This window comes from Pseudophryne corroboree, chromosome 7, assembly GCF_028390025.1.
Source record: "Pseudophryne corroboree isolate aPseCor3 chromosome 7, aPseCor3.hap2, whole genome shotgun sequence".
Lineage (NCBI taxonomy): Eukaryota > Metazoa > Chordata > Amphibia > Anura > Myobatrachidae > Pseudophryne > Pseudophryne corroboree.
Window position 1 is genome coordinate 83,305,328 of NC_086450.1, and position 14,917 is coordinate 83,320,244.

General features: G+C 46.6%; 1 protein-coding gene across 4 annotated transcripts in view; it reads left to right on the forward strand.

The window, feature by feature from the left end:
• The window catches only part of PDE11A (phosphodiesterase 11A), a 1,092,065-nt gene that overhangs the window by 125,270 nt on the left and 951,878 nt on the right, over nucleotides 1-14,917 (forward strand). The window contains exon 1 of one of the 4 annotated variants that reach the window (XM_063933391.1): nucleotides 14,128-14,268. The exons of the other annotated variants lie outside the window; for them this stretch is intronic. The gene's annotated coding sequence lies outside the window, so the exon portion shown is untranslated. Of the gene's footprint in view, nucleotides 1-14,127; nucleotides 14,269-14,917 lie in introns of those variants that run through there. 4 annotated transcript variants of the gene reach the window in all.

Consider the following 14,917-nt stretch of genomic DNA (forward strand, 5'->3'; position numbering starts at 1 on the left):
TTCTGCATCCTAAGGAAAGAAAGGGGTTACATGGAATTGTACAAAACATGGAAATCTCACAAAATCCCAATGCAATGCCATTGTGCGTATGGTTGAGCAATTATTTAAGCAATTATTTGCAACTATGCATGCACAAGAAAAAATAAAATCTGCTACTGCAAATGCATTACACAGAGTACACACATAAAGGTAAACCTCCCAACTGAATTCCTTAAGATTGAGACCCAGAAAGGGGGCGTGGTCACAAGTGAGTGGGCGTGTCCTTGTGACATAGACATAGATTTTCAGCATTTTGGTGCATGCCCAACACTCCCCAAGCATCTGGACAGTCCCGGACTCACCTACCTGCACTGTATAGATGCCGTGCGTGTGTGTACGCCATCTATTTAGAGATCACCCGCTGTTTTGTAGAGAAGAGCAGCAGGTGATCAAAGACTCCCGCAACCTATCCCCTCCCCCCCACCCACGCAGGACACTGTGGCCCTCAGGTGGTACACCCTCAGGTGGTAAAGTGTACGACTGAATAGTGGGACTGTCCCGCTGGAATCTGCACAGTTGGGAGGTATGTGCAGTTGTGTTCGGGGCAGACGGCAGAAACGGTAAAGGGATGGGCGTTTCTGGGCGGTGGCGAGAAGTGTACGCCATAATTGGACTACTGGAAGTGTTGCAGGTATTACATCATGACGTCATGTGTTCAGGGGGTGGGGCCAGCACAGGGCACAGTGCTGCCCTCCTCTGGATCTGGTAGAAATAATATAATTCTTTTTTTCTTTTGTTTATGTAGCGTTATGTCATTGTGTGGTGATCACCAGAAAATGACTACTAAGGGGGCACATCATTTGAAAGAGAAGACTCCCCTTTCAAATAACGGTATCAGCACGGGCCAGTATAAGGGAAAAATGACAGAATGAACCCCACCTGTACAGATGCAGATATTGGCATGATAGAGCACATATGGGGGAGATGTTTGAAGCAGTGAAAAAGAGAGGAGAAGTGTGCCAGTGATAAGCTGCCCATGGCAGCCAATCAGCTTTGAGGTAACAGTTATCAAGTACATTCTATAAAAGTATACGTAGCAGCTGATTGGTTGCCATGGGCAATTTCTCCACTGGTTCACTTCTCCACTCTTTTCACTGCTTCATACATCTTTCCCATACTGACCTTCTGCCTATACGGTATATGGAAAATGTGTGTTTCCATAGTGCAGGGTAAATTTGTCCAATGGTCACAGAGGTTCACTACACAATAGTTACATGGAAAACACATTGGGGTCTATTCATGAAGCAGTGAAAATAGTGGAGAAACAGATTAGTGGAGAAGTTGCCCATGGCAACCAATCAGCATCTCCCTTACATTTTACAAAATTTACTTGATAAAGGCTTCCTTCAAAAATGTTTGGTTGCTATGGGCAACTTCTTCACTGGTCCTTTTCTCCACTCTTTTCACTGCTTCATGAATAGTCCCCATTATTTGAAATAAGGGGACTCCCAGAAAGAGGTGAGGGCCCCTGAATTTATGGATGCCAGGTTGGGGGGATATCTTTCCCTATCCGTGACTTCCCATTACTTTTGTGATGTGTAATTATTGTCTGATAATCACACTGATTTTCAGTCATTAGCTGTTATGATGGCACATCATTTCAACGATGGGAGCTCTCCTATCTTAAAAGAGGGTAACTAAATATATATATATGTCAGGGCGGGGATGATAGAGATAATTAAATTCCTGCCTCATATCCTTTCATTCATTTTAGTGACATCATGGAGGATTAATGGTTTATTTACTAGTTTTTAATGCATGATATAAAGTGATATATATATATATACATATTACCTGCAACAGTGTGTGTACAGTCATTTAGGCACCTGGAATCTATTAGCGCATAGAGTCTCCAGTGAATTGTAGGTTTATTTACTAGCCATGGATGAAGATAAAGTGGACAGAGATAATAGGGGTCTATTTACTAAGCCCTGTGTGGAGATAAAGTGTATGGAGATAAAGTACCAGCCAATCAGCTCCTAACTGCCATGTTTAAAAAATGAGGTTTGAAAAATGACGGTTACGAGCTCATTGGCTGGTGCTTTATCTGCGTCCGCTTTATCTCCACACAAGGCTTAGTAAATAGATCCCTTAGTCATTATACATTCATGTATTTATATTATTATACAGGTTGAGTATCCCATATCCAAATATTCCGAAATACGGAATATTCCGAAATACGGACTTTTTTGAGTGAGAGTGAGATAGTGAAACCTTTGTTTTCTGATGACTCAATGTACACAAACTATGTTTAATACACAAAGTTATTAAACATATTGTATTATAAGACCTTCAGGCTGTGTGTATAAGGTGTATATGTAACATAAATGCATTCTGTGCTTAGATTTAGGTCCCATCGCCATGATATCTCATTATGGTATGCAATTATTCCAAAATACGGAAAAATCCCATATCCAAAATACCTCTGGTCCCAAGCATTTTGGATAAGGGAGACTCAACCTGTATTTCCTTCAGCATATTTCATAATCTCCACAAAATCCAAAATGGACTGTCCCTTGATATTTAGGAACAGTGGGCAACTATCTTATACTCACATGATTAAAAGGATTTTTCTACATTTTTATCTCCTGTTAAAATTCCTTTTTTGTTTTTTCTAGACATATACTATAGGAGTTTAAAAGATTTGATTACAGCATTTAATGTAAAATGTTTACTGTATACCTCCTGTCTTTCTGGAGAGTCTGTTGCTTTAAGAGATTACACAGGCTGCTGAAATAATTGCTGTGAGTCTCTACAGAATCCGATGGCTCCGTGACCATATCTGGCTATCCGGCTTGTAACAGAATTGATAGAATTGTAACTCATTCGTAATGAGTCAAAAGTAACAAGCATTGCGTTGATAGGATCAATGCTGTTGATTTACCATGTGTCTGCTTTGATCCACTGTGCTTCTAAAACACTTGACGCATGAAAAAAACTGTAATGATTACACTGTGCTTTGTAATGCTTCTTTGGTTATTGATCTGAATTGAACCCTGGTTAGATGCCGCTAGTAAGGGACTGCATTATTAAAAATCATTTATCTTGTTTAGAAGCGCTATTAGGGAAATGGGCAGACACTGGGATCTCTGTGCTTTTGCTAGAACCTCCTTAACAAGCTCTGCAAAGCAGCAAGATACAGTGAACCTTTTGGGAGTAAAGTTGGGTCTCAAACAGGAATGCTGCTATAGTGTAATTAATGCTACAAATTCTGAGAAATGCAGATTATAGCCAGAAGTAGTTTAAAACTGGAGGCCCCCCTCTGTGACCCCCCCCCCCCCCCCCCCTAAAAAAAATTGGTTCAGGGCCGGCACATGTGCAAAACCTCCCAAAAGGGCCCTATAGACTGGGCGACCCGCCGCCAAGCTGCCCGACCGCCGATACGGCAGACGGGCGACCCGGTGGCGGGGATGGGGAGGTTTTGGGGGGAGTGAAGTTTCTTCACTCCCCCCGTCACCCGGCGCCATTGCAATGCATGCTAGCATGGACAATCTCGTCCATATTGTTCCTGCATGCATAAGCGATGGGGCACCAACGATGAAAGAGCGCGGGGCCGCGCATCGTTCATCATTGGTGCCTACACACTGCACGATATGAACGAGTTCTCGTTCATTAATGAACGAGAACGTTCATATTGTGCAGTGTTATCTGCCAGTGTGTAGGGCCCTAAAGACTTTGGCACTGGGCTAGGGTCTCTCGCTCAAGGCACGTGCCATAATCCGGGATTATCTTTGGGAATATGACATTATTTTCTGATGATTACTTCAGCTATATGTTACTGCAGCCATATTCTCATAGATATCTACAGAATCATGGGTCCAAGAGCGGCCACAGGCCCAGGTACTAAGAGGGACATGGCCAAATCCTGGTAGGTGTGGCCATGCCCCCTCAAAGAAAAAGTAAAAAATAGTTTCCCGGTACCACAGACACACATGGGGCATTGGTGGTTGTACAGGGGGTGGCGTTGGTCGCACCAGGGGACATTTGTCCCTATCAGCAGCGCTGCAAACGGGGACAGCATCCCCCCGCAGCCAGGTGTGGATTTAGGGGTGAGGGCGCCCCTAGGCACAACAATAATGCCTGTCCCCCACCTGCCTAATTTTATTATTGTTATTGATTGGTTATATGCCCTTATTTGATGATAGCCAGTTTAATAGAATAATTAAGAAAAAGCCACTAACGATGACATTTTTATATTTTTCATTATGTATATATATTTGCTAAGTAGGACAGCTTACAGGGGCAGTATGTGCATGTCCTACCCATTTACATTCCATTTAGATGGCATATGGTACAAAACAGTGGATAGATTTTCAGGGCCGGATTTAGACTTTGTGGCACCCTGGGCAAAAAAATAGGGGTGTGGTCAGTTATGCCCCTGTAGAGTTGTGCCCCCAGTAGAGTTGTGCACCCTAGTTGCGCCGTGCCCCCAGTACTGTGCCCCCTGTAGAGTTGTGCCCCCTAGTTGCGCCACTTAAAAATAAAAAAATAGATAAAAATAAATGAATATTCACCATCCCCGCTCCTGATTCCGGACCGCTGCTGCCCTCCGTCTCCGGCCGCTGGCGCCGCTCCTCTGATCTATGGGACAAACGTCATAACGTCTCTCCCATAGCACCGCATAGACACTAGAGGTCAATTATGACCCCTTGTGTCTATTTGCCGCTCCCACAATGCAGTGCGCGATTACTTCATTTCGCACCGCAGAGCACCGCATCTACCGAGCACCGGGGGGGCACCAGTAGCGGATCTTGCCATGGCAGCGGCACCCTTCGGAGGGAGGCGGCGCCCTCCGGGCAAAAATCCTGCGTGCCCATAGCAAGATCCGCTACTGTATATTTTTCAGTTACTGGTACTTTTTTGGCTGACAATACCAACATAAGCATCCAAATGCCGCCCCCCCAACAAGTGCCGCCCCTAGGCATGTGCCTCACGTGCCTAATGGGATATACGCCACTGCCCCAAGCAGTTGACCCGGGCCTCCCCTGCAGTGCACATGGGCCCTCATTCCGAGTTGTTCGCTCGCTAGCAGTTTTTAGCAGCAGTGCAAACGCTAAGCTGCCGCCCACTGGGAGTGTATTTTAGCTTAGCAGAAGTGCGAACGAAAGGATCGCACAGCGGCTACAAAATAATTTTGTGCAGTGTCAGAGTAGCTCCAGACCTACTCAGCGCTAGCGATCACTTCAGACTATTCAGTTCCTGTTTTGATGTCACGAACACGCCCTGCGTTCGGCCAGCAACGCCTGCGTTTCCCCAACCACGCCTGTGTTTTTATCTGGCACGCCTGCGTTTTTCCACACACTCCTTGAAAACGGTCAGTTGACACCCAGAAACGCCCACTTCCTGTCAATCATTCTGCGGCAAGCAGTGCGACTGAAAAGCATTGCTAGACCCTGTGTGAAACTACATCGTTCGTTGTAATAGTACGACGCGCGTGCGCATTGCGGCGCATACACATGCGCAGAAGTGCCATTTTTTTGCCTGATCGCTGCGACCGAAACCTGCTAACGAACAACTCGGAATGACCCCCATGGTTTTGCCCAACTGCTAACAAATTTGCTGCTGCGATCAACTTGCAATGGCCCCCAGTTCGTTCTGTCCTGTGGTGGGGTTTGGATAGAACACATCATTCTAATTTACACCAGCAAAACGTGGAACAATTTTGCAGCCAAATGTGCATAGAGGCGAATATTTCACAGAACAGTTTTGTACATTTTACTCTGGTCTTTTCCTGCAGTATTACATCTTGTATACTTCCGACTGATTGGATCTACCAACCAATCAGGCACCTGGAAACTTGCGAGAACAGTTTTGCACATTTGTCTGTGTCACTGATTGGTAGGAAGCTCAGACTACACAGTGACATTGGGAACAGTTTTGAACCATGGGGGTCATTCAGCTTGCAAGCAATCGCGATGCAAGCTTATTTTTTTGCAAATAACCCCCTCGGACGTATGCGCGGGTCCCGTCTTTTGCATGCTCCCACATTTAATGTGGGTGACCTGCAGTAATTGCGATCGCTTCTGCCTGATTGACAGGTCTTCTAGGCAGAAATAGAGTGTGGCAGGGGCAGTGCTTTACCAATGGGGGCGTGGCAGTGCCAACGGAGGGGGGGGGGGCGAGTTGGCATTTATGGGGCGACTGTGTGTCATCACATGCCGCCACTCTGAACTAAAAAATGGCAGTGGGTTTCCGGCCGTCAGGTTTTTACCTCCCAACATTTTGTTTAGTGAAAATGGGACACCAGGTGCTGCTTAGTCACACTTGCCCGAAAGCGGGACAGCTGGGAGGTATGGTTTATGGATAAGATGCTTCTTTCATGGAGCAGCAGGTTTTTGTGTGCATACGGGGTGTTTCCGGTTGCCTGATTATGACAACAATAGCAGTAGTTTACGGGACAGAGCAGAACTGCTGCACATGCCCGGTGGTAGCATCTTATTCTACCAAGTTTGCAGTGTCTGTGGATCTGAGCCATCAGTCAGTGCACTGGCCCAGGAAAAAGAGACAGGAGCCTTACCATGAGGTGGAAGAATGTGTGCTTAGAAAGTGCAGTTCTGTCTCCTGGTTCTATTAGGGTTGCATTTATTATGAAATGTTTAACCTTTTTCTGACCACTTATTTTATTAGTCAAATATGTTTGACACAGCCTATACTATAGATCAGGCATTCCCAACCACGGTCCTCAAGGCACACTAACAGTGCAGGTTTTAGTGATATCCAGGCTGCAGCACAGGTGGTTAAATCAAAATAACTGAGGTACTAAGTAAGGAGCCTATTTATCACCATCCGCATCCAGGATGTGGATGACAGGTGATAAAATCGCCCCAACTCGCACTGCGATAATTGACTACATCGCAGGGATGTATCAATTATCGCGTGCAGGGACAGAGCTTGCGGTCAAGCTCTGTCCCTGCGATGATACTCCGCAGCATCATCGGGGTATTTTTCTGAAAAAATACCCCAATGTCCTGCTGCGCATGCGCCGCCCCCGTTGACATCGCCGCTACCGCCGCCGCCCGGTTGACCCCCCCCATCGTGACTACCCCCGCGCGCCGCGGACCCCACCCCCGCCCCAGAAGATCAAAATACTCACCAGTCCAGGGAACCGGTCCGCGCTGTTCCTGCTGGGCAGCCGGGCGTCGGATCCTGTGCTTTGCGGTGACACCCGGTGCTGTAAAGTGCGCTGCCGCTTTGTAGCATCACTTTACTGCACCGGGGTCACTTTGCAGCACATGGGGGACCCGGCGCCCGGCAGCGCTCACCGGAGCAGAGGACACCGGCTCCCTGGACAGTTGGGTATGGTGTTTTTTTTTTGGGGGGGGGGGGGTTTACACTGTGATCAGCTTGTGTGTGGACACACATAGCTGATCACTGGAGTTGGGTCTCGCTCAGCTCTCTCTGCCAGGGGCAGAGGAAGCTGGGAAAAACTGTGCTTTTCGCAGTTCTGCCCTGTTAACTCACCATAAAACCTGCTCCAAATGCCCTTTAATACATTCAGGTGATACTAAAATAATGTGAAAAGAGTGTTTTCACCCCTTTTCACATTCTTTTAGTAAAAATTATTTAAATAAATAGACCCCTAAGTCACCTGTGCTGCAGTCTGGATATCACTAAAACCTGCACTGTTAGTGTGCCTTGAGGACCATCTATAGTGTTAAATATTAATACTATAGACATCCGCACTTGCTCCACTGTTCCGCAGAGTGGGAGACTACGATTGCATTTGGAAATTCCCCTCTAGAAATCCTGCGTTTGCCCCTGGTGTGAGATGATAGGTAGGACTGGAGCTAACTTAGTTTTGCTAAATTAATTCTCCAGGGTATAAAGTTGAATATAATCAATAGAGCATAACAGTCATAATTGTTTCAATCACCCTGTGCAAACCTCATTACACTGAGGGCGTACCTAGCATAGGTGCAGTGGCTGCAGCTGCTATAGAACCCTGCAGCTGCGGAGGGGCCTGTCTTTCTCTCCTGTCCAATGTTTCTATGTTACTTTTTTAACCATTGGGCGGTACATGGGTACAAATATTGCTATGGGGCCCAAAATGACTTACACCCAGTAGTTGCAATCCACAATTATAAAATCCACAATGGGAAGGTAAGGATCCTGCAATCTAAAGGAATCAATTGGCTCTTTCCTGATGTGTTCTTCTAATTTCAGCAGTAAAGAATTAAAAAGTTATAAAATACGTCACAGCGCCCAGTGAGGAACACGAGCGCTCTGTGCCTTATTTATGTGTTTTAAAGTCCTATAATCAGAATATTTGTGTTTAAAATTTTTTTTATGTTAGATAAATGCGATAGGAAAATATAGCGATGGAGACACGAATCCTTTTCTCTAGTCCCACTGCTGCCGGAAGCATTGGGTTGACATCTAAGTACAACTATTGCAGACAAAATATCAGAGGCATTTCTCTCTTGCTTAGGAGCAGCCTCAGATGTCAGAAGGTGCCTGAAGGCTAGCTGGAGGGTAGTGGCAACACAAACCTTCTTAGTGTTAAGTGTTTTTAAAAAAGGTAGGAAGAGAGAAAAATGTGGTTGCAGAAAGGGTAACGGCTAAAAACCAAGTTGGAGAAAGGACCTCTGACGTCACCAGGGGGAGGAGCCACATCACCAGGTGGGAGGTGCCATGCCCGGACAGGTGTTATTTCTTAGTTTTTTTAATTTAAATAAATTTGCAAAAATCTCCCAAAAAACTTTTTTCACATTGTCATTATGGGGTATTGGGGTCATTCCAAGTTGATCGCTCGCTAGCAGTTTTTAGCAGCCGTGCAAACGCATTGTCGCCACCCACTGGGAAGTGTATCTTCGCTTTGCAGAAGTGCGAACGCTTGTGCAGCAGAGCGCCTACCAAATGGTTTTGTGCAAAACAAGACCAGTCCTGTAGTTACTCTTCGTGTGCGTTGATTCTAACAATGGAGGGACGGCTTTTGACATCACACACCTGTCCAGCAAACGCTCAGCCACGCCTGCATTTTATCTGCCACGCCTGCGTTTATCTAAGCACTCCCTGAATACGGTCAGTTGACACCCAGAAACGCCCACTTTCTGTCAATCTCCTTGCGGCTGGCTGTGCGATTGGAATCGTAGCTAGAACCAGTGCAAAACCACAATCGACTTTGTACCCGTACGACGTGCATGCGCATTGCGGAGCATACGCACGTGCAGATTAGCCGTTTTTTCCACTGATCACTACGCAGCGAACAACGGCAGCTAGTGATCAACTCGGAATGACCCCCATTGTGTGTAGAATTTTGAGGGGAAAAATAGGATTTTGATAACCTACCGATAAATCCTTTTCTCCTAGTCCGTAGAAGATGCTGGGGATGACATCAAGACCATGGGGTATAGACGGGATCCGCAGGAGACATGGGCACTCTAAAGATTTTTCATTGGGTGTGAACTGGCTCCTCCCTCTATGCCCCTCCTCCAGACCTCAGTTGTAGGAACTGTGCCCAGGGAGACTGACATTTTCGAGGAAAGGAATTACTTAACTAGTGGTGAGATATCTACCAACTCACACCCTCAACCATGCCGCACACATGGCATTCAACATAACAGACGCCAACAGGCATGAAGTAATTGCAGCAACATGCTGAAACCAAGATAACACAACTTGTGTAACTGTAATAACTAAACTACAGGTAAAGTACGCACTGGGACGGGCGCCCAGCATCCTCTACGGACTAGGAGAAAAGGATAGGTTATCAAAATCCTATTTTCTCATGCGTCCTAGAGGATGCTGGGGATGACATCAAGACCATGGGGTCTATACCAAAGCTCCAGTATGGGCGGAGAGTGCGGATGACCCTGCAGCACTAATTGACCAAACTTTAGGTCCTCATCAGCCAAGGTGTCAAACTTGTAGAATTTTGCAAATGTGTTTGACCCTGACCAAGTAGCTGCTCGGCAAAGTTGTAATGCCGAGACCCCCCGGGCAGCCGCCCAGGAGAAGCCCACCTTCCTAGTAGAATGGGCCTTCACCGACATCGGTAACGGCAATCCAGCCATAGAATGAGCTTGCTGAATCGTACCTCTAATCCAGCGCGCAATAGTCTGCTTGGAAGCAGGACACCCAATCTTGTTGGGAGCATACAGGACAAACAAAACCTCTGTTTTCCGTATTCGAGCTGTTCTAGCGACATAAATCTTCAAAGCTCTAACCACATCTAGAGACTTTGACTCAGCGAACGTGTCAGTAGCAACTGGCACCACAATATGTTGGTTTATGTGGAAAGAGGAAAACCACCTTTGGAAGAAAATGTTGACGAGTTCTCAACTCTGCCCTATCTTCATGGAAGATCAGGTAAGGGCTCTTGTGGGACAAAGCCCCCAATTCAGACACCCGCCTTGCGGATGCCAACGCCAAAAGCATCACCACTTTCCAAGTGAGAAACTTCAACTCTATTTCTTGTAGAGGCTCAAACCAACCCGATTGAAGGAACTGCAACACCACATTAAGGTCCCATTGTGCCACTGGAGGCACAAATGGAGGCTGGATGTGCAGAACCCCATTCACGAACGTCTGAACTTCTGGAAAGGAGGCCAATTGTTTTTGAAAGAAAACTTATAAGGCCGAAATCTGGACCTTGATTGACCCCAATCTAAGGCCCGCATCCACACCAGCCTGCAGAAAATGGAGAAAACGACCCAACTCAAACTCTTCCGTAGAAGCCTTCTTGGATTCACACCAAGACACATATTTTCTCCAAATACGGTGGTAATGATTAGACTTTACTCCTTTCCTGGCCTGCATAAGAGTGGGGATGACTTCCTTAGGAATACCTTTTCGGGTTAGAATCCGACGCTCAACAGCCATGCCGTCAAACGTAGCCGCGGTAAGTGTTGATACACACACGGCCCCTGCTGTAGTAGGTCCTCTCGAGGAGGAAGAGGCCGAGGATCTTCTATGAGCAACTCCTGAAGATCTGGATACGAAGCCCTCCTTTGCCAGTCTAGAGCAATGAAGATTGCTCAAACTCTTGTTCTTATTATTATTTTGAGAACTTTTGGAATCAGTGGAAGTGGAGGGAAAACATATACCGACCGAAACACCCACTGGGTCACCAGTGTATCCAATGCCATTGCTTGAGGGTCTCTCGACCTGGAACAATATCTCTGAAGCTTCTTGTTTAGACGATATGCCATCATGTCTACTTGAGGAACTCCCCAAAGACTCGTCACCTCTGCGAAGACTTCTTGGTGGAGGCCCCACTCTCCTGGATGGAGATCGTGTCTGCTGAAGAAGTCTTCTTCCCAGTTGTCCACTCCCGGAATGAAAATTGCTGACAGAGCTCTAACATGTCTTTCTGCCCAGAGGAGAATCCTTGTCACCTATGCCATTGCCGCTCTGCTTTTCGTTCCTCCTTGCCTGTTTATGTACGCGACTGCTGATACATTGTCCGACTGGATCTGCACGGGATGATCTTGAAGATGATGTACCGCTTGTAGAAGGCCGTTGTAAATGGCTCTCAATTCCAGAATGTTTATGTGAAGGCAGGCTTCCCGACTTGACCATTTTCCTTGGAAGCTTTCCCCCTGTGTGACAGCTCTCTAGCCCCGGAGACTTGCATCCGTGGTTATTAGGACCCAGTCGTGAATCCCAAACCTGCGTTCCTCTAGTAGGTGAGAACTGTGTAGCCACCACAGGAGCGAAATCCTGGCTTTGGGGGACAGGATTATTTTCCAGTGTATGTGTAGGTGGCATCCGGACCACTTGTCCAACAGGTCCCACTGGAATACTCTGGCATGAAATCGGCCAAAATGTATGGCCTTGTAGGCCGCTACTATTTTCCCCAACAACCGAGTGCATTGATGGATCAACACGCTTGTTGGTTTCAATATTTGTTTGACCATTTTCTGGATTTCCAGAGCCTTTTCCACTGGAAGAAATACTCTCCGTACTTCTGTGTCCAGAATCATCCCTAAAAAGGACAATCTTGTCGTCGGTTCCAACTGCGACTTTGGAAAATTCATGATCCAACCCTGTTGTTGGAGTATTGACAGGGAGAGTGCGATGTTCTGCACCAACTGTTCCCTGGATCTCGCTTTTATCAGGAGATCGTCCAGATAAGGAATTATATTGACTCCTTTTTAATGGAGGACCATCATCTCCGCCATCACCTTGGTAAATACCCTCGGTGCCGTGGAGAGTCCAAACGGCAACGTTTGAAACTGGTAATGGCAATCCTATACTGCGAATCTCAGATAAGCTTGGTAAGGAGGATAAATGGGAACATGCAAGTAAGCATCTTTTATGTCTACTGACACCATGAAGTCCCCCTCTTCCAGACTGGAAATCACTACCCTCAGGGATTCCATCTTGAACTTGAACCTTTTCAGGTAGAGATTCAGATTTTCAGGTTTAAAATCGGTCTGACCGAGCCGTCCGGCTATGGAACTACGAAGATGCTTGAATAAAAAAACCTTCTACTTACTGTGCCAAGGGTACCAGGACAATGACCTGATCCTGACATAATTTTTGAATTGCCGTTGTTACTGCCACTCTTCCCGGAAGAGAAGCTGGCAAGGTCGATTTGAAAAATCGGCATGGGGGACGTCTTAAAACTCTAGTTTGTATCCATGGGACACTATTTGTAAGACCCATTGGTCCAGGCCAGATTGAATCCAGATTTGGCTGAAAAGTTTCAGACATGCTCCCACCCGAGCGGACTCCCGCAAGGAAGCCCCAGCGTTATGCTGCAGATTTGGCAGAAGCAGGGGTGGACTTCTGCTCCTGCGATCCGGGAGACGCTGTGGATTTCTTTCCTTTTCCCCTTCCCCTACCTGCAAAAAAAGGGGAGACCTTTGGCCTTTTTGTATTTGTTGGGCCGAAAGGAATGTATGTGAGAGTGATGTGTCTTTTTCGCCGGTGTAGGAGCATAAGGCAAGAATGTCGACTTACCTGCGGTAGCCGCCGAGACTAACGCATCCAGCCCATCGCCTTACCTTTATACGGGAGAGCCTCCATATTTTATTTTGGAATCTACATCAGCATTCCACTGGCGAATCCACAACGGCCTCCAAGCCGATACTGCCATGGTAGCGGTTCTTGATCCCAAGAAACCAATATATTTCATGGATTCTAGTACGTATGTAGCAGCGTCTTTGATATGACCTAATATTAGGAGTATCTCGTCTTCATCTATTGTGTCAATGTCTAATGACAAGTTTTCTGACCACTTTTCAATAGCACTACTCACCCACTCACGGACAATGGTAGGCCTGAGTAGTGTCCCTTTGGCCACATCAATAAATCACCTCACTCACTTGCGGTCTGTCGGCTCCTTAAGTGAAGCCATTCCAGGCGCAGGGAGGAACACCTTTTCTCTTTTATGACAGGGCCCTGTCTAAAATGCGGGGTGACTCCCACCTTTTTTGGAAAAAGGTAAGCTGCCTGAATTCCTTTTGGGAATCTGAAATTTATTTTCAGGTTAAATCAGACCTGAGGTGGAGGGAAAATTACATTACTTCTTTACTAAAGTAAACCCTCTCCTTGTGGTAAAAGAGGGGGCTTCGTAACTTCTAACACCTCCTTTATAGCTAAAACATGTTTTGAATGCTTTTTTGCTAACTTAGGACCTATTCCCCTGGAATCACTAGTGTCGACACAGGAATCAGAGTCCGTGTCGGTATCAGTTTGTACTACTTGTGCAAATTTGTATGTGACCCAGAAAGGTCCCTGTGGATGAAAGGCAGAACTATTAAAAATCACATATTCAACAGATTATTTTCATTTTCTGTATGAGATTCAGTCCAACCTCTTACTGATATGATTCACACTATCATGTATCAGGCTCTTGGTGTCATATTACACCTCTGTGTCCCTAACATGTCTCCACAGAGTCCCTGCCACAGACATGTCACACAGGTGCAGAACCACACCACAGGCACTCCGAGATTTATAGGGGACAGACCCACAGTAAAATCTGTCAGAGGGACACAGATGGGATTTGCCAGCTAACAACCCAGCGCCAGTAACACAATGTCTGTGAACACAAAATGCCCACTGACATGCAGCGCTTTTATAATGTTAATCACACAATTATATAGCACCAAATTCACTGTGGCCCCCCTGTTTTGCACACTGATACTTGTTCAGTAGTGGAGGAGGACCAGGGTTGTCTCTGCAGCCTGAGGAGAGAGAGAAAATGGCGCTGAGCAGTGTGCTGGCTGACTGAGGAGGAAGCTCCACTCTTCAATAGTGTGTGTCTCCAGCTTTTATGAGGTAATTTTTTATACTGGTGGGGGTAGGACTGTGCCTCAGCAACTTATGCCCCTTATTTATGCCAGTTTCCATAGGTTTCATGCTGCCCAGGGCGCCCCCCCCCCCCCCCGGCGCCCTGCACCCTGCAGTGCCTGTGTATGTGTGGGCAACATGGCGCGCTGCGCTCCCGCCAGCCGCGCGGTACCTTTAGCCGTCACTTTTTTGATTGAAGATCTGTCTTCTAACACTCACCTGTCTTCTGACTTCTGGCTCTGTGAGGGGGTGACGGCGTGCTGTGGGAGTGAGCATCTAGGCACGGCTAGCGTTCAGTTCCCTTCAGGAGCTAATGGTGTCCTGTCAGCCAGAAGCAGAGCCATGAAACTCTTTAGGAAGTTGGTTCCTACTTCTGCCCATTCAGTCCCACGAAGCAGGGAGTCTGATGCCAGTAGATCTCCCTGAAAATAAAAAACCTAACATAAGTCTTTTCTGAGAAATTCAGTAGAGCTCCTCAGAGTGCATCCAGTCGACCTGGGCACATTTCTAGAACTGAGGTCTGGAGGAGGGGCATAGAGGGAGGAGTCAGTTCACACCCAATGAAAAATCTTTAGAGTGCCCATGTCTCCTGCGGAGCCCGTCTATACTCCATGGTCTTGATGTCATCTCCAGCATC